Source organism: Bos mutus, chromosome 19, assembly GCF_027580195.1.
Source record: "Bos mutus isolate GX-2022 chromosome 19, NWIPB_WYAK_1.1, whole genome shotgun sequence".
Taxonomy (NCBI): Eukaryota; Metazoa; Chordata; class Mammalia; order Artiodactyla; family Bovidae; genus Bos; species Bos mutus.
Window position 1 is genome coordinate 8,703,538 of NC_091635.1, and position 21,146 is coordinate 8,724,683.

Below are 21,146 nucleotides of genomic sequence, written 5' to 3' on the forward strand. Positions count from 1 at the left end.
AAAGCTGGGTCCAGTTGTAATCCTGGGACTCGGAGCTCAGTAAATGTTCAGTAAGTGTCCCTTGGGTTGGACAGGCAGAACATTCTGGGTTTTTGATTAACCTTTTAAAAATTATTTTTCATGGTGGTCAAACACACATAATATTGACCATTGTAGCCGTTTTTAAGTGTACAGTTCATGCATATTAAATACACTGTGTTGCTGTGCAACCGTCTCCATCCATCTCCACAACTTTTCATCTTCCAACTGAATCTCTGGCCCCATTACCTTCCCCCAGTCCCCGGCACTTGGCGCCCACCTTCCCATTTTCTGTCTCTATGAGTTTGACTACTCTGGGTCCTTCCTGTAGGTGGACTCCTGAATATTTGTCCTTTTGTGTCTGGTTTATTTCACTTTGCAAGTCTTCAGAGTTCATCCATGTTGCAGCAGGTATCAGAATTTCCTTCCCTTTCCAAGGCTGGATAATATTCCATTGTATGCATAGACCACACTGCGTACCCATTCATTGGTTTTTTGTGTGTGTGTGTGTGTGGGTACTCAATACATATTTATTGTTTTGAAAATTCCTTTGAAAGCCGATTTCTTATTTTTTCCTTTTTAAATTCTTTTAATTGAAGGATAATTGCTTTACAGAATTTTGTTGTTTTCTATCAAACCTCAACATGAATCAGCCGTAGGTATACGTATATCCCCTCCCTTTTGAACCTTCCTCCCAGCTTCCTCCCCGTCCCACCCCTCTAGGTTGATACAGAGCCCCTGTTTGAGTTTCCTGAGCCATACAGCAAATTCCCGTTGGCTATCTCTTTTACATATGGGAATGCAAGTTTCCATGTTACTCTTTCCATACATCTCACCCTCTCCTCCCCTCTCCCCGTGTCCATTCTCTATGTCTGTTTCTCCATTGCTGCCCTGTAAATAAATTGTTCAGTACCATTGTTCTAGATTCTGTGTATGTGTGTTAGAATACGGTATTTATCTTTCTCTTTCTGACTCACTTCACTCTGAATAGTAGGTTCTAGCTTCATCCACCTCATCAGAACTGACTCAAATGAGTTCCTTTTTGTTGCTAAATAATATTCCATTGTGTATATGTACCAAACTTCTTTAACCATTCATCTGTCTGTGGGCATCTAGGTTGCCTCCGTGTTCTAGCTATTTTAAACACTGTTGCAGTGAACAGTGGGATACATGTGTCTTTTTCGGCTTTGGTTTCCTCAGGGTTTATGCCTAGGAGTGGGATTGCTGGGTCATATGGTGGTTTTATTCCTAGTTTTTTAAGGAATCTCCATAATCCCATCTTCCATATCGGCTATATCAATTTACATTCCCACTAACAGTGCAAGAGCGTTCCCTTTTCTCCACACCCTCTCCAGCATTTATTGTAGACTTTTTGATGATGGCCATTCTGATCAGTATGAGGTGATATCTCATTGTGGTTTTGATTTGCATTGCTCTGATAATGAGCGATGTTGAGCATCTTTTCATGTGTTTGTTAGCCATCTGTATGTCTTCTTTGGAGAAATATCTGTTTAGGTCTTTTCCCCACTTTTTGATTGAGTTGTTTTTCTGGCATTGAGTTGTATGGGCTGCTTGTGTATTTTGGAAATTAATCCTCTGTCAGTTTCATTCGCTATTGTTTTCTCGCTTTCTGAGGGTTGTCTTTTCACCTTGCTTAGTTTCCTTTGCTGTGCAAAAGCTTTTAAGTTAAATCAGGTCCTATTTATTTACTTTTGTTTTTATTTCCGTTACTCTAGGAGGTGAGTCATAGAGGATCTTGCTTTGATTTATGTCATTGAGTATTCTACCTGTATTTTTCTCTAAGAGTTTTACAGTTTCTGGCCTTACATTTAGGTCTTTAATCCATTTTGAGTTTATCTGTGTGTATGGTGTTAGGAAGTGGTCTGATTTCATTCTTTTACACGTAACTGTCCAGTTTTCCCAGCACCATTTATTGAAGAGGCTGTCTTTGCCCCATTGTATATTCTTGCCTCTTTTGTCAAAAATAAGGTGCCCATAGGTGCAGCGGTTTATTTCTGGGCTCTCTGTCTTGTTCCATTGATCTGTATTTCTGTCTTTGTGCCAGTACTATACTGTCTTGATGACAGTAGCTTTATAGTGTAATCTGAAGTCAGGAAGGTTGATTCCTCCAGCTCCATTCTTCTTTCTCAAGACTGCTTTGGCTATTTGGGGTCTTTTGTGTTTCCATATGAGTTGTGAAATTTTTTGTTCTAGTTCTGTGGAAAATGCCATTGGTCACTTGATTATCCATCCATTGTTGATGGACACCTGTGTCCTCCTACTGCTTGGCTGTCGTGAGTAAAGCTGCTGTGAACTTGGGTGTACAGATATCGCTAGTTCCTGCTCTAAGTTCTTTCTTAAAAAAAAAAAAATTATATATTTATTTGGCTGCCCCAGGTGTTAGTTGCAGCATGTGGGATCTAGTTCCTTGACCAGGGATCGAACCCAGGCCCCTGCATTGGGAACAGGGAGTATTAGCCACTGGACCACCAGGGAAGTCCCTAACTTTCCTTTTTAAATGAGAATTTTCCCGTGGTGATGGGGACTTGTGATAGGGTGAGGGTAGGGGTGTTGGTGGAGCAGCCGCTTTCTTCTCAAGGCATGCATTTGACCGAGAGGGTCGGGTGGGGCAAGGGGCTGACTGAATTTCCCGTGACGCTGGGCGACAGTCTGGCGGCAGGACCAGAGGTCCCTTCCAGCCCTGCTGTGTGAGTCTGTGTCTACCCAGACGTGACCCTGCAGAGCCACCCCACCCCCCAGGCACCGTGTCAGGACACATGGCCTGTGTTTGGGGAGTGGCCGGGAGGCCGTTTCCTCCTGCTCTTCTGTTGGTCTAGGGCCTTTACTGCCGGATGCGGCTCGCTCCTGGGGGTGAGGTGTTCACGCTCAGTTGAGTCAAACAGGATGTGACTAGGGAGACGGTCGTCAACCATCCAGCTGTTGATGAGACTTGGCCCTGGATACCCGAGGAGATGGTCCCACTCTGGGCGGGAGGTGGGACAGGCAGGGGGTGTCCCCTCAGGGTTGCACTGGCCTGGGTCATCAGGGTGGGCAGGGTGGGGCCTCAGGCACGTCCAGAAACGTCTTCCTCCAGCAGCAGACACTGCTGGGATTTAACCAGGAAAAGAGGGGTGGGGAGGAGCCTTCCTGGCTGAGGCCCCAGTCCAGAGGTTCTGGGGACCTAGTGTCGGGGCTGGGGCTGTGTGGCTTTTCCAGGGGAAAGAATTTCAGTGTCTGAGCGGGGTACCGAAGCCCAGACCCACAGCTCCTCTGTGCAGATGGGCGTCAGGCTCTGCATGGAGAGGTCCATGGGCCAGGGCGGCTGTCCTCTGCCCTGGGGGGTCGGTGTACATGCCCGTTGAGTGTGTACCTGTGTGTGAATTCACATGTGTGCTGAGCCTGCTCCTCCATGTCTTACAGGCTGGGTGGGGAGGCAGCTCCCTGAGAGCAGTGCTCACAGGCTGAGAACTCTTGGACAGATGCTATCGAGGAACGATGCTTGGGTTTGGAGGAGGTGAGGGCTTGGATGAGTCTGTTTGGGAGAACGCTTTCCATTTAAAATAGCACTTCAGAAGTCACTGTGGGGCGAGCCTGGAGGTAACACAGGGTGAGACGTGGACTGGGAGGAGGAAGCAAGGCCTGCCGGGGGCTGGGGGATTCGACCTTCACCTGCTCGGCCTTGTGCGTCCAGTCCTGAGGTCCTGGGCAAGTGCGGGTGAAGGTCAGGGCCTGATGGAGGGGTATTCCCAGCATTTGTTGGGGCTTCTGGGGGACCCCGGGTCTGAACGCCCCCACTCCTAGTCCCTGTTCTTAGGCTTCATCGGTTTTTTCCTTCCTTCCCCTCCCCTGGTTTTGGTCTGTCCAGCCTCTCCAGGCACCTTGGCTTCACTTCCTGTCCATCTGTCCTGCAGACCTGGCGCTCCCATCCCCTTCCACCCTTCCATGGGTTGGGGCTGGGGAATTGGGTTGGCAGCTCCCAGAAGCCCCCTACCCTGCAGGCCCTGCTCTGACTGCTCTCCGTGTGCTCACTACCCGTCCCCCCCGGGGCAGGGGAGCAGCTGGTGCTGCAGGGGCAAAGGATCAGGGAAACTGGGAGCTCTGTGCCCTCTGATCAGACTCAGCCCTCTGCCTCCACCTCCAGGAAGCCTTCCAGACTGTGACATGGTTGCAGGAAAGGGTCTCCTGGGACCTCAGCTGAGTTGCTCTTAGATTGACCTCCCTAAAGTACAGCACTAGTAAAATCTATGTCCACTCTGAGTCTTCACTGTTCATTTGCCAGGGTGGCCCCAAGTGGATTCACTGTCTTGTGTAGCTCACACCTCTCTGCTTCCCAGCTCTTCCTGCTCTGGTCCTTTCATGGTCTACCATGCAGGGACTTTCAGGGACCCCATGGGACCTCCCCAAGGACCAAGCAGATACTTTTTGGGTCAACCGAGAACCCACAGGTCTGATCCACTCTGGCGTGCTGAGTTCTTCGTTTCTGAGATTGATGATGCCTGTCCGTGGACTTGGTATCTCCATTCTTGCTTCTCTCTTGGACTCTGGGTGGGAGTGGCTTTGCCTCCTCTCCCAGGTCCCTGCTCTGCCCCCCTGCCCCTGCCTGGGTGGCTCTGGGTGGGGCTAGGCCCCAGGACCCAGACCCACGTCTGCCTGGCGGGCTCCTGGCTCTGCCTCCCCTGGGAGCCACCCCCCTGGCTCCACCAGCCAAGTTTCCCCGAGGCTGCCTTATAAGGCGGGCACTGGCCGCTCACTCGTGGGTCTGGTTCTTTGCCGTCTCTGGATGCTCACTGGGGGCTGTGGGAGAGGCCGGGGTGACCGGACAGAGTGACGAGTGGAGTGTCCCCAGACTGGCGCCCTGCTGAGTACTTGGGCGTGTCCTGGCTCCAGTCCACGGGCCTACTGGTTCTGAGCCACCGCTTCGCGTCACCCCTACCCCACTACTTCCCAGTCTCAATTTCTTGATCTGTCAAATGAGAGAGGAGTGGGCCCTGCTGGCCCAAGTAGCAGGGAGAGGGGTGGTCATGGTCTGAACGCTCCGGTGCAGCTGCACCTGCCCAGCCCCCAATGGCCAAGCCAGGTGTGGTGCCAGGGGTCCCTTGTGATGTGGCCATGACCTTGGGGTGGGGCAGACGCAGCAAGAGTCTTGGTAGGGTCTTCCTCCGACTTAAAACCTCTGGAATATCCTTGGTCATGCGTAGAGCCTTGAGGAAGGTGGACATCAGACCCCTTCCACGCCTCTGGTGGTGGGTATGGCTTTTTGGCAGACCAGGTGAGCCTGCCGCCTTCCAGGTGTACCTGGGTGCCTGTGTTGGGAACTGGGGCAGAGCAGGGAAGAACCTGTTTGCCCACGCGGGGAACCATGGGGGCTACAAGCACAGGACCCAGGAGAAAGCAACCCACCTCCCTTGCTGGCCTTCCCAGCTGTCTGCCAAGCCCAGCCCGGTGGTGAGGGGTAGGAGCGAGGGTGCATCCAGGGAATGCAGCCGAGCAGCTGCGGAATGCCTTAAATAGAGCCGGGCACAGCTGCGGGCGCGGGCTGGGCAGGCAGGCAGGCGCTGGCTGCAGGCGGGCCCCCGCTCTGCCTCCCTGCAGCTTGCAGGCTGTGGCCCTGACCACCCAGCCTGGGATGGGCCCCGGGATGGAGCTGGGCGAGGCCTCCCGGGTGCCCGTCCTGAGAAGTTGAGCAGCTGCCAGGAGAGGGGCTGAGTCCGTAGCTGCGGCCTCTCAGGCCCAACAGCTGCTGGGAGCCAGTGTCTGCACAATGGGGCTGCTGTCCGGGGGACGCGCTCGCTCCAGACAGCCACGCTCTGTGGACAGAGGACGCATTCAGCGTCCCGGGGGCGGGGGCAGCTGGGACCCCTGCCCGGCGCCCCGCAGGGTGGGCGGCCCTGCCCCGACCCCAGGTTCTGACAGGAGGCCTGAAGGATGGTGCCACGTGGTTCCCGGTGGCCCAACGTGATCAAGTGTGGACCCAGGGCTGCGGGTCCGAGAGCTGATGGGGGGTGGGGGAGGGGACCCTTCTCTGGTCTAGGTGTGACTTCCTTTCCGTGTTTTATCCGATTTGGCTTTCCCTGCCCCAGGCCTTTCTGTGGTGTCACAGGAGCCCCCTGGGATTCCAGGGGTTCCCAGACTACTGGTTGTAGTTGATGAGCAGGGGCAGCTCGTGCCCAGGACTGAGCATCCAGTTCTCTGAGCAGGGGGACCTCCCCTCCCTGTTCCCAGGCTGCCACTGGGCACACCCCCTCTGGAACCCCAGGGTTCTAGGGAACCTGATTTGAGAACCCCTGCTCTGTCCAGCGCAATTCAGAGAAACCTGCGCTGGCCCCAGCAAGGAGTTGGGAAGCAGAAGTGGCCTCGGATATCACCTATTCCATCTTCCTCCTTCTAAAACAAAATGTTCGAGCAGGAAGCCATCCGGGAGGCCTTGTCCACTTGTCCGTGGGAGAAGTGGCCCTCAGGCTGCCTGTCCTGCCCTGGTCTGATGACCTGTGCTCGCTGAGTCCTTTTTCCTTGTTGAATGGGCCTAACTCCTCCTGCACAGTGTTGTTAGAACAAATGTGCTAACACGTGAGGACCGCCAGTGTGGCCCCAGCCCCCCGGGAGGTTTGGTTAAACAAGCTCACAAACGAAAACCAAAGGCAGCCTTACTGAACGAACGGGCGCGGTTTGGCCTTGCGCGCTGCCCCTTTATCCTGAGCCTGTGGGTCACGTGCCGCTCTGTATTCCTGGTCCCCTTTGCCCTCTCTGCCCCGTCGCCTTTTCCTCTTCCAATTCTTAAAAGCAGTGCATGGCTGTTGGTAAAAGAGAAGACAGGGTCCCATGAAATGTGAAAACGAACCCTTTCCCCAGGAGAGCCCGTGTGGTCAGTGGGGCGTGCTCTATGTCCTGGATTTTGCTCGTGTGTGTTTTTCCCATTTAATGATACTGTGGGTTTGGTGCATTCCTTGTAATAGCTGTGTCCTCGGCCGTTACGCAGTCCCGCCCTTCTTGTCCGGCTTCATCTGTGATCAACAAGGCTTTATGAACATTCTCATGCTTATATGAGTGCGCATGTGACTTTTGGATAGACCTCTAGGGGTGGAATTTCTGCACCAAAGAATATTGAAAATGTTGGTCTTGTTGCCACGTTGGCATCTAAAGTAGCTCCATCAGTGTTTCGTGGTGACAGTAGAGAGGTTGACCCTTGCTGTGGGTGGGGAGGCAGAAGGCTGTCTGATGGGTGTTTTATCCTGTGCCTCTCTTATTAGGTGAGGGGCCCAGTAGCTTTCCTCTCTTTACAGGTCAAGGGCCCGCAGTTCACTGTGAACTCTTGTTCCTGTCCCTGGTTTACTTTCTCCCCAGCTGGGTGGTTAGTCCTTTTCTCGTTGACTTTTCTTTTAAAGAGTTCCTATACACCTTTGTTGTAGCTGTCGCTCGTCTTTTTCCCAGTCGTTGACTTTTAATTCTAGTGTGCTTTTCTAAACAGAGATTTTTGATCCCTTAGGTTGTCAAGTTTTTTCTTTTTCTTTTCTCTTGCAAGGGTTTATGTCCTGCTTAGAGGCCACCTGCATTCCCAAATCATAGGGAAAAAATTCACTAAAGTTTTCTTCTGGTACTTTTATGGTCTCATCTTTATGTACTGAAATCGTTAACCCATTGGAACTTATCTGGGTTTGCGGTGAGAGGTGGGGACGCACAGTTCTTACACAGATGATGCACGTGTGAGCTTGGTCCGCAGCGGGCAGGCGTGTGCGCCTGCTCTTTCCATCAGTTTTGGTGTCAGTGTCTTGCTGGCTTAGCAAAAATAATTTGGATGCGTTTCTTTCCCCCTCCCTCTGTATTCTGGAACATTTTAAGCAGCTACAAAATCATCTCTGTGTTAAAACTTTTAAAGAATTCACCAGTGAAACCATCTGAGCCAGATACTTTTGTGGGAGACTTGTCCTTTAAAAGGTCTTTTTTTCCATAGGTTCATTTGAATTTGGGGGGGGGGTTCTTCTCCTATTTTGTATCTTTTTTTCTTTCTAGAAAGTTATTCTTTAAGCTGTGTAAAATTCCTCAGGGGCTTCCCTGGTGGCTCAGTGGTAAAGAATCCGTCTGCCAGCGCAAGAGTTGCAGGTGTGACCCCTGATCTGGGAAGATGGCACATGTTGAGGAGCAGCTAGCCTGCGCACCACAACTACCGAGCCTGTGCTCTGGAGCCTGCGAGCCGCAGCGACTGAGGCCCACGCGCCCTAGAGCCTGTGCTCTGCAGCAAGAGCAGCCCCCGCAGTAAGCAGCCCGTGCACCACACCCAGAGAGTAGCCCCCTGCCCCCACTGCAACTCGAGAAAAGCACTCGTGCAGCAACAAAGACGGTGCAGCCATGAATAAATAAATAAACCAGAAATTTAAAAAAAAACCCTCAGATTGTTCAGGGGCAGTGACGTGGAGGGGGGGACTGGGGTCAGGCCCCCGTAATTGCCACCATCAATCTGTGCCCCTGAGCTGCTGCCCCAGGCCTGGCATTGTCTGCAGAGGAAAGTGTGCATAGGTGCCCAGGACATGGCCCATGGACATGTGTTCTGAGAAGGACGAGTGCAGAGGCTTGTGGCACCCTGAGCAGGAGGCCCCCCCAACCCGCCAACAGAGACTCTTGAAGGCAGTGAGTGGGGGAGGTTAGGGAACCTTGGTCTTGAAGAGGGCAGAGTGGTCCAGGCAGGTGAAGTGCCATTGGCACGCTGGAATCCCAAGTTTGATGTTGCCCGGAGAATGGTTTTCAAACTTATTTTGGACTGTAGCCCCCAATAAGAAGTATGTTTTACACCACAGACCAGGACACACGTGTGTAGGTGTGTGTGTGTGTGGTGTGTATACAAATGAAACAGTATTTCCATGGAGTAATTCTTCAGGGGTGTGCCTGCTGTGCCCCGATACTTGCTGTGCTTCTTGGGTTGGGTGGGGGAGCTTTACTTATTTTCTAAAAGCAGCTCTATTGAGATCCAGTTCACATACCATTCGGTTCTTCCATTTAAAGCGTACAATCCGATGGTTTTTAGTTATTTACGGGATTGTGCAACCATTGCCACATCCAATTTTAGGCCGTTTTATCACCTCGAAAAGAATCTCTGTACCATCAAGCTGTCACCTCCTCTTCCCCACCCCGTTTTTCCCAGGTCTAATCAGTGGCCACCTTTCTGTCTGCAGGTTTAAACATTTCTTAGGGTTGGGGTCACACGACCTGTGGTCTTCTGTGACTTGCTTCCTTCCCTTTGTGGAGCGTTGCAAAGTTCCTGCATGCTGAACTCCCAACCGCATCCCTTTTCCTAGCTGAGTAATATTCCATTTATGGACGGAACACATTGTGTTGATCTGTTTGTCAGTTGAGGGACATTTGGGTTGTTTCTACCTTTTGCCTATTATGAATGTGTTATTTTTAAACATTAAAAAAAAATGGCTGGTTATGACCCACTAAATAGTTTTCAGGACCTAGAGTTTGGGCTAACGCACATTAGCCGTGGTGAGGGCTAAAGAGGCCAACTGACGCAGGCGAGGGTGCTCTGGAATTACTCGTGGCACCAGGAGGCTGTGACTGTATGCTGGCTTAGATGGTGGGCTGAAGGAGGGCCAGCTCAGAGATGGGGCCAGATGCTGTGTTGTGGGGCCCATCCATCAGAAGTGTTTCGCCAGGGCCTGGTCAGATTTCCTAGAGATTATCATGCCAGGAGTGTTTGTTTATTCGAGAAAGGCTGAGAGATGACATGTGCCAGGCTCTGTTTGCAGCACTAAGGAATGTGCGGATGCTGTACGTACAGATGAAAACCCCGTCCTCCTGGGGTGATGTGCTCAGGGGAGGAAGCAGAGGATGAACAGAGCAAACAGTGACATAACGCACGTTAGCCGTGGTGAGGGCCAAAGAGGCCAGTGACGCAGACGAGGCTGCTCCGGAATTACTCGTGGCACCAGGAGGCTGTGACTATAACCAGGGTGGTCCTGGGTTGGAGGTCATGGGTGTGGAGACCTGGAGGTCGGTGGGGAAAGCAAAAAGAGCAGGGCAGAGATGGGGCAAGTGAGGCACTCACAGAGTTTATGGGGGAGGGGGCACCCAAAAAACTTAGGAATCAAGAAAAATAGTATTTTCATGCAATGCTTTTCAGAATCACAATCATGCAAGAAAATCCTAGATGAATAAATGTCAGTATTTTCTTGTTTATTTATTTATGGTTGAGCTGGGCCTTTGTTTCTTCATGGGTGAATGGGGGCTACTCTTGTTGCTGTGCGCGGGCTTCTCATCTCGGGCTTCTCTTGTTGCAGAGCACAGGCTCAGTGCCCGTGGGCTTTGTAGTTGTGGCACTGGGGCTCATTGGTGTGAGCCTAGGGTGTGCAGGCTTCTGTAGTTGTGGCCTCAGGCTGATCGCCCCCCTGTGCCTCAGTTTCCCCACTTACCGAACAATCTCATGGAGCCGTAGAGAGAATGGATGTGAGGGCCTGGAGTGTCATGACTATGCCCTGAGGGCTACTGTTTTTATTTTTAAAATTATTATTATTTTTGAGCTGGGCGCACAGGAAGTGCTTATTACTAAATGCTAGTTGTGGTTATTACTGCCTTCTGTGTCCCTGGCTGTCTCCCGGTGCAGCCACGCTCCGGGTGATGGGGGGAAGGCCCTTGATGATTTGCAGAAGGTAAATAGAGGCTGCTTGAGCCTTGAGGAGTGGGGAGGAGGCAGGTGTGTGGGGCTGCGGACGAGGCTGCAGGACAGAGAGGAGATCGAGGGGGCCCAGGTGGGCTCTCAGAACTGGGCCCTGGGGTGGGGCAGTGATTCTGACAGACGAATCAGTTTCCCCCAAGTTCACTGTGCTCTGAGACAGAAGCCGCCGGAATAGAGTCCAAGTCATGAAATCAGAAAGGGGCTGAACCTTGGTGTGGAGTCAGCTATGGAAACAGTGTATCCTAGTGTGTCTAGAATTTCCCATGGAATGGGAAGAAGGTGGGGATTTCTTATTGAAACTGTTAGGGAACTCCTGATGACTTTAGACCAGACAGGGGATGTCAAATGGAAATTAATTATACAGAAGCCATTAATGTTGCACAAATGGTTACTATCTTAAAAGTAACATATACACACGCATGTATATATTCTTGTTCCTTTGGGGGTTTTCTTAGGTATACCCCCATACTTTATTCCCTAACTGCAAGTATCTGAATATTCCTCAGCCCCAAGTCTTGGGGTTCCAGGAACCAGCCTTCCTGGTGGGTTGGTGATTCCCCCCCACCAGCAGAGCGCCTCCTGCAGGGGGCTTCGAGTGTTGGCCGGGAAGGTTGAAGAAGATAGTCCGCTGTGACCGCTGGGTTTGTCCTGTGTCACGAGGCGCCAGGTGGGCGCTCGGGTGACCTCCCATCGGTGGGACCCGGTGGGTAGGGGCTGCTCTTCGGTCCTCCGTTTCCCGGTGGGGAGGTGGCACCTGAGATCACCCGTGCTGGAGCCCCAGCTCTGAGGTCGGGCCGCCCCCATGGCGCCTTTGTGGCCTCTTGTCTGCAGTGGGTGGCCTTGCCCTGCTATGGACGTGGGCGGTGACGGAGCAGCCCTGCCCCACTGGGAGTCCCGCTGCAGGGCACCCTCTCGTGGGTCCTGGGCTACTGATGGGAGGAAGGCAGTCCTGGCAGGCTTCAGTTGCCCCCCTGGTCTCCAGCTCTGCTTGTTCTGCCTTCTGAGACCCTGAGGATGCAACAGGGTCTCCTCCCTTCCTGCCTGTCCCTTGAGGTTTTCATGTGTTCCTCCCAAAGCTCCCTCCTCCTGGGGGCTCCCGAGCCGGCAGAACAGCAGGTTCAGTTCCAGATGGCCTCTGCATGGTCAGGCACTGGCGGGAGCCCTGCCCTTCATCTGAGCCCTGTGGATCCTGCCTTCCATGCAGGGCTATGGGACTGGCTGCGAGGGGCGTGTCTGGTCTGAGATGAGGCTCTTGTGGCTCAGGAGGAGCTGGAAATCATTAACTGTGGTGTCCACAGCCCAGAGTTGGGGAGGGCTACCTGTCACGTTCCAGGGAGCTGCCTGCCTGCCTCTGAGCTCCCCACCCTCCCACCCCCCAGTCTCCTGGTCCCTGGACTGCAAAGTCCAGCCCGAGAAAGTCCTCTCTCCTCAGTGTCTCCAGGCCCACTTCCTCTCGTCTGGCCCTGTCCAGACTTCACGCCTCGCCTTACTTTTGGCAGAGCAGAATCCAGAGACCCTGGGAGATCCCCGAAGTGGGCAAGAAGGCTGCTGTGTGAACAGCGGGGCTCTGGCCCCTCCCTGGGCAGGTCACCCTTGCAGACGCAGCCTCAGGCACAACTCAGCGAGTCCTCTCTCTCCTCTGCGTGGGGACGAGGAGCCCAGCTGGGACGGGGGGTAACACCCATGGTCATCATTGTCATTGGTGACCCCAGGGCACGCCTGAGTCATGACATAACCGCTGTATGCTCCCTCGGAGTCAGCTTCCCTGCACAGTCTAGTAGCCCAGCCCAGAAAGGGGCTGTGTTTTCACCCCCAGGCTGAGCCTCGCTCCTTAGTTCTGGCCTGAGGCCGGCTTTCCTGAGGTCTGTGGCTCCCTGCCCATTTATTTACCTGCTGAGTAATGCCTATCTAGTGCCTGATGGGTGAGGCACCCAGGGCTCAAGTTACAGAGAGTTGGGGCACCTCCCGAAACACGGCCCTGCAGCCGCGGCCTTCCACCGCCCGCCTGGGTTTCAGGCACCCCCACCTCCTATCAGGTAAGTTCAGACTGGCGCCCCAGGACGTGGGGGCCCTGGTTTTCTAGTGTGGGGCAGGGCTGGGAGGCCGCGATGGAGGAGGGTGAGTGGGTAGGCACGTCCCCACTTCTTTCTGTGGCTGTTGGGGGCTGGTGGGGGCAGACCTGGCCACTCTTGTGTCTCTAGGGAGGGTGACAGGCGGTGGACAGGCTGCAGGGCCGCTGTGTGGAAGAGCTGGTGCAGGAATGGGGCAGACCTTGAACCCCCATCCCAGCTTTTAGGGAGGTGGGTGATTTATTTAGTGGCTCTATCAATGGACTTTCTGTTCAGCCAAGAAAGCCTCGGTCAGTGAATTGGAAGTGGCATTTCTTGATATTGAATTTAGCAGCAAGGCTGCCTCCGCCCACGTCCTTGCTTATTATGCATGCTTGCTCAGGGCAGATATTTATGCTCTGTGGCTGGCGTGGGTCCCCAGGCCTCGGTGCCTGTCCGCATGACGCCTGGGCAGTCCCACCTGTACTGGCCCCACCTGGGCCTTCAAGCCAGCGAGACTTCTGGCTCCAGGGGTGGGTGATTCTGTTATAGGACCCATAAGGTCCAGTGTGCTGATGAGGCTTGGTTGGGGCCGGGGGACTGTTCTGAGCCACCTTCCTGCTGCGTGGGTGATGGGGCCCTGGGTGGGTCCTCCCTGTCGCCTGTTCTTTCCTCACACGCTCGGCTCCTCCCTTGGCTTTCTCCTTCTCCCCTTGCGGCAGGCCAGCTGGCAGAGGCACCTACCGGATGGGGCTTGACACTAAAAGACTTTCCAGGTCCAGATACCGGTAGCGACAGGTAGGGAAATCCTGATCTCAGCCAGGGAAGCAGACCGAGCAGTTGATAATAATGACTGGCCTGACCACTCCGGCAAGATAAGGCTGGCATCTGGGTGCCCCGTTGCTCCTGTTTTCCAGATTAGGAAACCAAGGCACAGGGAGCTCCGGCCACTTGCCTAAGGCCCCACAGTTGTTAATAATCTGGATGTGAACCTTGGGAGAGGCTCTCTGCCAGCCCTGGCCACCCCAGGGCTAGGGAGCAGGGCTGACCCATGAAACCGGGTGCCTGCCCCAGAGCTTGGGCTGGGATGTGGAAGAACCCAGACTGGGACCCTCCTCTGGCCTCCTTCTTTCAGAAGGCAGAACGAGATGATGGAGTGAAAGAAAACTCCAGTTAGAAGAAATGAGGGACTCTGGGACTCCCCCGTTTCCTCTAGCCCCCTTCCTGTCCTGGAGTTTAAAATAATTTGTCGGGGAAAGCGGGAACAGATTGGAAGTCCCGTTTCTCCCCGCTGATCACAGCTGCAGGGAGCTTGCTATGGCTTGCAGCCCAGCCCAGCCCAGCTCCGCCCAGCCCTGCCTTCCTCATCTTCCCTCCTCCTCCTCCTCCCTGTAAGACCAGCTTGAGTTCTGCTGAAGAGCCAACGGGAGATGTTCAGGCTGGGCTGGGGGAGGGGGAGGAGGGGAGCAGGCGTGGTGTGCCTCCTTGTTGGAGAGGGGCTGACGTGAGACCCCCGGTTGTAGTCTCCTGGTGGGCCCTGGAAGAGGGGGAAGACTCTAGTCCCTGCCTGCCGGGTTTGCTCCCTGGCTCTGGGGGTCCCCGTGGGTCCCAGAGCAGCTGTTTTTGTATACAGCAGGGCCTCTATAGGCGCCTCTCCCTGGGGGCTTCTAACTGCACTAGGGCCCGGGAATGAAGTGGATGAGTCTTATTCCCAGGGGTTGGCTTGGGTCTTGATGGCCATTACCTTGGACAGCCCAGGGTAATGTCCCTTCTTGCTGGACACCGTGGGTGGGGCCCTCAGGACAGAAGAGAGTCAAGTGGAGAAGCAGCGAGAAACACAGCATCTCCACTCTTGTCAGCACTGCCTCGGGGCTGGGCAGGGCGGCCAGGACAGTAGCGGCCACAGCGTGGCTTTCTGGGAGGTCAGCCCATCAGCGTGGCCCAGGGGACTGGGAGGGGTGCTTCTGTCTCCACTTCCCCTCATTTCTTGTCTGGGCCTTGGGAGCAGGCCCCCACATTTCTGCCTGGGAGCTCAGGGTGGGAGCAACCAGAGAGAAAGCAGGGGCTTAGAGGAGCCAGGGGACCCTGGAAAGGCATCTCCCCAACCCCTGCATACCCCTGCAGCCCTCCCTTCCCCAGAATTGTTTGGGGCTGGTCCGAGGAAGCGAGCCTCCTGGCTTCATGGACCTGGGGACCCTGATACCCATGGGCTGAGACCCTGTGGCAGAGCTCTTACTACCTGTTGGGTCTGAGTTTTACTCTCCAGGTCTGTTTCCAAAGCGGGGCGGTTACCTCTGAATCTGAATGCAGCTTCCTGGGCCCAAATCCAGTCTTTAGGGACCAGCGTCTGTGCGGGAGGCATGGAGGCAGCAACTCTGCAAAGAAAGTTACTAACCCGGCTCTGACCCCTCCCCTGTGCCTTTTAATGCTTTCCCCTCCTCCCACTGGGACCCTTGTCAGGGCTCAGCTCCATGGCGGGCACTGGGGAGACCCGTGGGCTCTGAGGTCACATCTGCCTCCTGGCCATGCCGTGGGTAGATGAGAAACTTCAGTCCCCTTGAAAGTTTTGTGTACAGGTTGCTTGGGAACCCACCAGGTCAACCCTCATCCCACTCTAAAAGATGGTGAACTTGATGCAGTGTTTGTGACCATATGACCGTGTGTGTGCGTGCGTGCGTGCACGTAGTCTGCCCAGGAGGCTTTAGCCACATGGTCCCAGGCCAGGTCTTGATGGGGGGTTGGGGGTCCTGGTGACCCCCTCACTGTGCCCTTCCACCCCGAGATGAGCCTCTGCAGTGAGGACCCCTCCCAGCACCACGTCCCCCACCGTGTAACTGCCACTCGGTCATGCTACAGGGAAGCTTTTCCAGGGAGCCAGCTGTCACATTTGGCCTCTGTTTTTTGTTTTTGAACAGGAATGAAAGGAGAGAGTGACTAAGAAAGTGTGTGGGGGTGAGAGAGTCGGGAAAGGTCAGAGAGAGGGGAGGAAAGATCTGGAAAGTCCGGCCATGTGCTTGGGAAGCAGGTGCCAGCTATGAGATCATCTGGAGGTGGCGTCCTGACCCGGGCCCAGCTTGCAACCAGGAGCCAGCGTTCTGCAGGGGAATCGCCCGACGGGGCTGGAAGCGAGGCCTGGGAGCCTGCCCTTGGCTCGAGCTCTGCAGCTCTTGAGAGCTGCGCAGATTTGTTTCCATTTTAGGGACACTGTGGGGAGGCTGTCACTCCCTTCCTAGCCTTTATTAATATTTCATTAATCACAGTGACCGCTCACTGCGTACTTACACGCTCCAGTGCCGGCCTGGAGGCAGCTTTATGTGCTTCATGGGATGTATCTGCCCAGCAGCCTTAGAAACAGTTGCTGTTGTGATTTGTAAAGAAGGTACCAAGGCCCAGAGAGGCTAAGTCACTTGCCCCCGGCCACACAGCTGGGAGTGGCTGACCCAGCTCTGGATGTGAACGCAGGGGCTGTTTGACTTCCGAGCCAGGGCTGGTTTGGAGCTAGGTGTGTGGTTTCTGTGCAACTCTGGTAGCCTCTGGTCGGCCACCTCGACTGAGGCCCCTTCTGCAGGCAGTTCCAGGACAGTGTCCCCACAGCTGAAACGGACCAGGAGAGGTGGTGACTGTAGGCAGAGTTGCTGTCTGGGGGGGTGGCCACCCCGGGGACACAGCCACATCCCGTCTCCTGGATCTATGGAGCCCGCAGGTGTGGGTCAAGGGCTCCCCGGCTGCAGGAGAGGGCCCCACAGCAACAGACCCTGGGAGTCTGGCCTGTAAAACCCAGAGGCTTCCGGAGGCCTGTGGCCCAGCTTCCTGTGCAGCTGGGTCCTCCTGCACACTCAGTCCTCAGGCGGCACGACCTCCCACAGCCGGGTCCATCTTCCCAGGCCCGGCACACATGGTGCGGGGTCAGCGCTGCTCTGGGAGAGGGAGGGCAGGGCTCCAGGAACAGCCCAGGCGGGGGTGGGGTTGGGGTCACACTTCCCGGGAATGGAGGGGGAAGTCACTCCAGGCAGAGCATCCACTCTGCACGCTGGACGTCCGTAGGCCGGCAAGCCACCTGCCTCCCCAGCTCTGCACACGATCTGCCAGTTACCCGGCCATCCACCGGTCCTCCCGACCAGCAGACGCACGCACCATGCTCAGGGTCTGTGTGTGGAGCACATCCCTCTGTCTAGCTTGGAGCTGTGATATTGTAGGGTTTGCCCAGCTCTGCCGGGCTCCAGCCTGTGTGTCCTAAGGTATGAAGTGTGATGCAAGGGGAGGTGTTCCCTCTGAGAAGTTAAGGTCTGTGAGCGCCCGTGGGCGGGCGTGGCAGAGAACCACATATCCAGATGAGCCAGGGTTCTGGGGGGACAGGGGAGGGAGGGGAGGTCCTCAGTCACCTCCTCAGCCCCAGCCCTCTCTGAGCTGCCCTGGGTGCCTTCCACCCCTCTCAGCACAGCCGTTTCCTCCTGAGTCCATACCCCGGGCCTCCTGATCGGGGAAACAGCACCCTCTCCACCCACTATATTGCCTGGGCCTCAGAAATTTGGGACTCATCTGCCAGGCACAGCCCCCTCCAAAACAGACCCAAATCTGTGTGCTCCTTGTGCCCCCCTGCTGCAGCCCCAGGCCTTGCCTGGGCAGATGGTCCCCCCCGAATTTCCCCTTGCAGCTTGCTCCCCACAGTGGCCCACAAGGCCCTCCCACCTTCCCCACAAGCACCCACACCTGTAATGTTTGTGAAGGGCACCTCCTGGATGTGTGCAGTGGCTGGACGCAGTGGGTCTGGCATTGGTTCAAACCGCTCCTCAGCTTAAACCTCCCAGTGGGTGCCTACTCCCTGCTCATGGGTATGCAGCCCTCTGGCCTGGCTGCTCCTGGAGACACAGAGGTTTGTCCCCAGTGAGCCTGTACCTTCCTGGGATGTCATTCCCCAGATCTTTTCCTGGGTCCCTGCTTAAATGCCTTTATGCCTGCTTATGTGCTATCCCTAGACACTTAGTGCTGATTTGTTCCCATGGAGTGTGAGCTCCATGAGGTCAGGGGAAGCTGGCCCTGTCCCCAGGCCCTGGCATGTTGGTGGTGCCCAGGTCATGCCTGTTGAGCACTTAGCGTGAGAGGACTCTAAGGGTAGGGTCTGTCCAGCTGGGACAATCAGGGAAGACTTCCTGGAAGAAGTGGCATCTGGTGAGCCCTGGAAAGTGATGAGTTTTTCTGGTGCCAAATTAAGACAGAGGGTCGAGGGGCATTGTTATAACTCGGCGGACAGCCTTGAGCAGTGATGGCTGCTGGTACACGGCTTGCTGGTGGCCAACACAGGCAGGAGGCAGAGAGAGAAGTACTGTGAGCCGGAGGCCCCTGGGAGGCTGAGCTCCTGGGTGAGCAAAGGCTGGAGGTGGGAAGGACACCTGTGGGTGCAGCCCAGTGTGGGGTGGGCCTGGAGCCCGACCAGATGAGGGACAGCCCTCAAACCAACTAGCTGAGGCTCCTCAGGGGTGATGAGTGGCTGTGTTCCTGAGGAACTAACCCAGCGTGGGTGGAACGGTCGAACAGAACGGCAGGGACAGGAGTGGCCCCAAAGCCGGTCCCACCCAAGGTTCTGGGAGACTGAGTGAGGGTCGAACCCTGGGAACCGAAAGGGCAGGATGCGTTCCGGAAGCCCCTGGAGGGAAGAGGAGGACCTGGCTTCCCGCTCCCCCAGCCGGCCCAGCTCGGTGGATGCGTTTCAGGTGTGGGGCTGGCTGCCGCCCCTGGTTGTGGCTGCCTGTGGCACTGTGCTAAGAAGGATTCTGAAACCAGGAGGAAAACCTGCTCTGTTTGGCAGTGCCCACCTCGGGTGAAGCGGGGACCGTGGGTGCCCCCAGGGATTCCCATGTGTAGAATATGAGGAGACCAGTGGGTGGGGGTGGGGAGAGGGGCCCCTGGACAGCACCCAGGCCTTGCCACCCCGGGCCCTGTCTCGGTTGTTCTGCTTGACATGTCGGAGAGTCCCTGTCAGCTCCACTTTGTTTCATTGGCCTCTCTCCCCAGGCTCAGCTGCCTTTTCAGTTTGACCCATCTGATCACTGTCATCCCTACCCCACAGCTGCCACGTGTCCAGACTTTCCAGGGTGTGGCCACGGGGCTCAGCGCTCTCCCTAAGTCTCCCGTAGCTCTCACAGCCACTCAGGAGGCCCAGAGAGGCTGAGTCACTGGCCCGTAGTCACACAGCAGGCACCGAGATTCAAGCGGGACCTCTGGCCTCAGGACCTTTTCGGGGCCCCAGGGGGACCCTGGTGAGGAAGCGAGGTATGAGGACTGGCCCCCCGCTGAGCGTAGGCAAGGTGGCCAACCCTGACTGCAGCAGGCTGGTCCACCGACAGACAGGAGCGTGGGCTCTGGGCTCTGTGCACCCACTTGCAAACTGGCTGACCCTGGGAGCCTTCCAGAAGCTTTCAGCTTTCTTATCTAGGGAAAGAGGAACTAAGGGTCTCTATCCCCCAGAGTGGGGCAGGGGGGGAACACACTGGGTTTGGAGAAAGCTGGGCTCCCCCAGCGACCTTTTGAAGTAATCTGGTGTGGCTGTGTCCTCATTTTCAAGAGGCCCAGAGAGGTTGGGGCCCTGACCCCAGTCACAGAGCGAGAGCCTGGGCTACAGATGGCAGTGCTGGAAGGGAAAATGCTGGAAGCCTGGGGGTGAGGGCGGGGTGTCAGTGGAGGGAGGGAGTGCTTCCCAGCTGGGGAGTGTTCAGCAGTTCACGAATATTTAAGAAGCACGGACTTTAGCCTGCGGCCCCTGGTAGTCTCCAGGAAAGCAGAAGGAGGGAGGCTGGAGCTGGGCCTGTGTTCAGATTCAGGTTCCACCACTTACTCTTGCAGATTGGCTGTTTAACTACTCTGAACTCATCTCATTGTAGATGGGGAACAAACGCGAGGATTTAATGGGGTAGTGTAAGGGATGGACATGGCGCAGCCCTGGGCATTCAGTCAGTGTGTAATAAATGCTAAGGCTGCTACTATTGACAACATCAGCCCTGTTTCACGGGGGTGTCAGGCAGGCTCCTGCTCTAAGCACCTGCTTCCCCAGGCTGAGCATGTGGGTTGGTGGCTATTAGCTGTGTCCACCCGGGGCCTGGACAGGCCAGTGGGCACATGTGCGGGGAAGAAGCCTCACTGTCTTTGCCGCTGCTGCCGGCACCCACAGGCCTCCTGCCCGGGCTGCCCGCTGGCTCCTGCAGCCGCCTGGCAGAGTGCTGGGCTGGCACCCGTGCAGACTGTGCGATGAGAAGTTACCGGAAGCCTCGGCTGCAGTTGCTCCGTTGCTGGAGGGGCTGCAGGAGGATGGAGCCGTGGGGGTGGTCAGAGAACCAGAGGGGACCTCAGAGAAGGCTGTGGCTTCTTGGTGTGGATGCTCAGCTCTAGACATCAGGCGTCCAGGTGATGTCCGTCCTCCTGAAGGGGTCAGGAAGGCGAGAAGCTGCGTTCCAGTTTTCTGTGATCGGAAAGGGATGGCCCTTCTGGGGATATGTCTGGGGACCATCTCTTTCCTGGAGGAGGAAGGGTTGGAGGAATAAAAGGCTGGGGATGGAGCTGGCAAGGGAGGCATCATCGAGGTTTGCTTTCAAGCTGACTTTCTAAGCAGTAAGGCCGGAAGCCAGGCAGAGACCCTGAGAGCTGATGGGACTCAAGTCCAGAGAGGGGGAAGGGGTGCGATTGCCACATAGCAGCCAAGGGCAGATCGGGGGGCAGGCTTCTGGTGCCCACTCTATGCTGTCATTTCGGCATTCACGCCTGCAACTGTGGGTGCTCTCGGTGTGTGGGCAGCTGGTGGTGCCAGGACCACTCACCTGTGAGCTGGGTTCATCTGTGATGTGAATACTGTTCATGCTTTCCTTCTGCAGGAGAGAGTGAGGCTGAGATATCATGCCTGCCCAGGGCTCTCTCTGCAGCTGACCGCCCTGTGCAGGGCAAATAGAGGGTCTGAATGTGCGAATAGAGGTTCTGAAGGAGGGCCAAGCAGCCTGCCTTCTTTCCCATGGAGGCTCGTGGCTTGTACGTACCTCGCAGCGGGCTGGCCCATCAGGGGTGGTCCCAGACCAGCCTGGAGCTGTGAGGGTCACTAGAGGACCATGGACGAGAGCTCTCTTTGCCTGCTTTCTCTCCTGCTGCAGAACTGTGACCACCACCCCCTGCCCACCACTCTCAGTTGTCAGACCCTTTCCCAGGGAGTGGGCTTGAGCCTGGGCGTGTCCAGGTTCTGTCGGTGTCCTCCAGCCTCTTCCTTGTGGCAACAGCGCGCCCCGGAAGCCTGCTCCTGGGGGATTGACCATGGGGTGCACGGCCCAGGCAGAGCCTGGCTTTCTCACCTGGGAAGTTTGTGCACGGCCCTTGGCACTGCCCCATTCTGTGGCCGGAGAAAGAGGGACATGACTTTTTTTTTGGAGACAAGAGAT

The 21,146-nt window shown here is 55.6% G+C and overlaps 1 protein-coding gene across 4 annotated transcripts in view; it reads left to right on the forward strand.

The window, feature by feature from the left end:
- SEPTIN9 (septin 9) overlaps positions 1–21,146 on the forward strand; it is a 179,179-nt gene that overhangs the window by 99,832 nt on the left and 58,201 nt on the right. The gene's annotated exons all lie outside the window — the stretch shown is intronic.